General features: G+C 27.7%; 1 protein-coding gene across 1 annotated transcript in view; it reads right to left on the bottom strand.

Moving 5' to 3' along the window:
- Nucleotides 1-2962, bottom strand: part of LOC107448717 (transcriptional repressor scratch 2-like) — a 27136-nt gene that overhangs the window by 8780 nt on the left and 15394 nt on the right. The window lies entirely within an intron of this gene.

Genomic DNA, 2962 nt, shown 5'->3' with positions numbered 1-2962 from the left:
TTATAGAATTGAAGGATTTGTTACGTCAAGCGCTCAGGTATCATAATTTTGATCTAGTTGCGCTTCTATGTCATTTTGATTTATGTTGCTAAGTTAACTTTCAAAAAATTCTATGGTTGGCAACAGCATTTTTATTTTTTAAGTTGTTTATTTTTATTTCTTTTAGAATTCGTTCCCTTTTTAGCGAAATGTTTTTTAACCTAACAGAATTTTTTGCCGACTTTTTTCTCTATAAATGAAGAAAATAAAATAAATATTTAAGTGTTGTGAAAAGAATCTTATTTAGTTGTACAAAGTACTTCAGAAAAGCGCTTTCGACAAAATACTAAAATAGAGATCTACTACTCACTTCTGCCTAGCTTAATAGTATGAGATTGCCGCAGCTGAATTAATGCTCACTCTGGTTATTGTTTCCGTTTTTAAAAGCGCTATATGTTGAGCCTTGTTTGGCATGTGACATTTTTAGCAGCAATCATTGGTCAATTTTCTAACGTTGCCATTCGGGGAGTTGTAATGTGGCTTTTTTCTGGTGCCGTGTAAGAGAAATATATATATAGATAAAGAAAAAATAATTAAAGAAATATTTTTGAAGGACATTACTTTTAGATAAAGAAGTTTTATAGTTGTTTACAATTGTTTGTTTTCGATTCACTAAAAAAGTTATTGAGGTGCTGCGAAATATATGAAAAGTAAATTAAGATCATGGGGTTCAATCCTTCGACATCTTTCCTGACCAAACTAGTCATGATATTTTCCAGATTTCCCTTTTATTTTAGGTTATAGGAATACAAATCCATAAAAAAAAGTGTGTTTATTCAGATAAAGTTCGTTTTTGCGTCTGATTTTGTAACTTAAAATATTTTCTCCATTTATTAATCAGCATATTAGAGGACATTTTTTTTCCCAGCACGCAGTACCTTAGTACCTTTATATATAAAAATTTTGAAATATTTTTAATAATTTGATTGCTTTTTGTTAATCTTAAATAGCTTATTTCGATGTAAAAATTACCTTAAGTTATTTATTTCACTATATATTTTGGAAAAAAAAAACAATTTCCAATTCATAACTTCTGTATTACTCGTAGATTTTGCTTAGCATAGTAAATTACTTATTTGTAAAATTACATTTCTTAAACAATAAAAAAATTGATTATAATCTTGGATCAGAAATCCGAATTCGACGAAAAAAAGACATGTTTATTAAGAATAAGTATACCTTTTGTCTCTGATTTCGTAACTTAAAATATCTTTTGAACTAATTAATTAGCATAAAGGTGAGTCCCTCGAATAATTAACATTGAGTCCTAATACGTGATAATCCGATCATTAGATCAAAAATTATTCAGTGTGTTCTGCTTTTAATACTTAAATACCAACATACTCAAGATTGCTTCTTGGTTTTTAAATGAAAATTAACTATTTCAAATCATTAGAAAAACAAGTTTTCAGTTTGGTCTCCAGGCATGTTAAGTGTCTCCCACAGTTGAAAAAAACCATGAAAAAAATCCACATCGAAAGAAATATATTTTTGATATCCCAGTGAAAGAAACTCTTTTTCAAAAAGAAATATCAAATATTAAAACAATATTTTAAACATTTTATAATTGAAATCTAGTTTAAATAAAAATATAAATTTCAAGGCTATTTAGTTTTTCATTTTTAAATAAAGTACAATTGCAACGAAAAGAAAATGTAACTAATTTCTTTTAAAATTAAAATAATTGTACTATTTTTTACATTTTACATAATAAAGTACACTTAAAGTTATTTTTTAGTTATGTAACGAAAAGTAAAAATATAATAATAAATTTTTTTAATGCTTCTAAGTTAACAAATCACATGCTCAACATATACACTAATAGAAATCACACAATTATAAACAGCATCATAATATTTAGAATCAAATACAAAAACTTAAATCTAAATATGATGCATGGATTTTATATTATGTAAAACTGTATTATATAAACTTAAAGGAAGAAAATCCCGGAAGAAATAGATTTCTTTCGGACAATATGCCAATCCTGATTTATAGCAATACATAAATGCTATTTAAGTTTTGACAGTCTTTGTCGTTACAATTTTATCCTAAAACTGACACATGTCAAAAAGTTACCGATTATGAATGTAGTAGGTGAAAAAAATTCTTCAAAAGTTCACTAGGAATAAAGATTAAATGAATGAAGATACCAATGATGAATCATAAAGAACCCAGAAAAAAATAAATAAATTTTTTTTTTTTACTATTTCTAATATTTATTCTACGTAATATTTATTCTTTCTATCACTATGTGATTGAAATACGCTATCGAAGATACAAACTTTATTAATGAAAACCATTTTTATAGATTAAAACTTGCTCTATCACGGAAAGAGCAGTTTTACAAAATCTTACGATATATAAAAATTTAATGATGGTGTTGCAGTTTTCCATTGTTGTCTGTGCTTTTTATTTGCCCGAAAATCGCGTGGTAGGATCCAGTTTTTCCTCATTCATTTCCATATTGTTATGGTTGTCATCAGCATAAAAGTCAAATGTATTGTTTTTCTATAAATATTTTTGTATCCCTGATTTAAAGTTGTTCTCCCGTACCGCTATTCGCGATCGCAACGCTCGAGTACGCCGTCTAGCGGGAGCCTGTAAATATCAGACATTAATTTATCACGTTTTCATTTAGTTCCATCAAAGTCATTGACCGAATCAGACGCCATTTTTTAGCAGCGAATAAGAAACAAAATTTCCGTTAGGAAAAGGCCGAAGAACTTGAAAAAAATCTCCAGAATATTAGTAAATCTTTCAGGAACAGAACACGCCAAACATTTGAAGAAAAATTCCTCAATAATTTTTAATTTCTATTATCAAAAAACTTGCAACTGATGACCTCCGATTTCGGATACTATTACAGATGTGTGTATTAAGGTAAAATGCACTTCTTCTGCCTTCAATTCATTACGAATTA

This window comes from Parasteatoda tepidariorum, chromosome 2, assembly GCF_043381705.1.
Source record: "Parasteatoda tepidariorum isolate YZ-2023 chromosome 2, CAS_Ptep_4.0, whole genome shotgun sequence".
Taxonomy (NCBI): Eukaryota; Metazoa; Arthropoda; class Arachnida; order Araneae; family Theridiidae; genus Parasteatoda; species Parasteatoda tepidariorum.
This window is presented reverse-complemented; position numbering and strand designations above follow the sequence as displayed.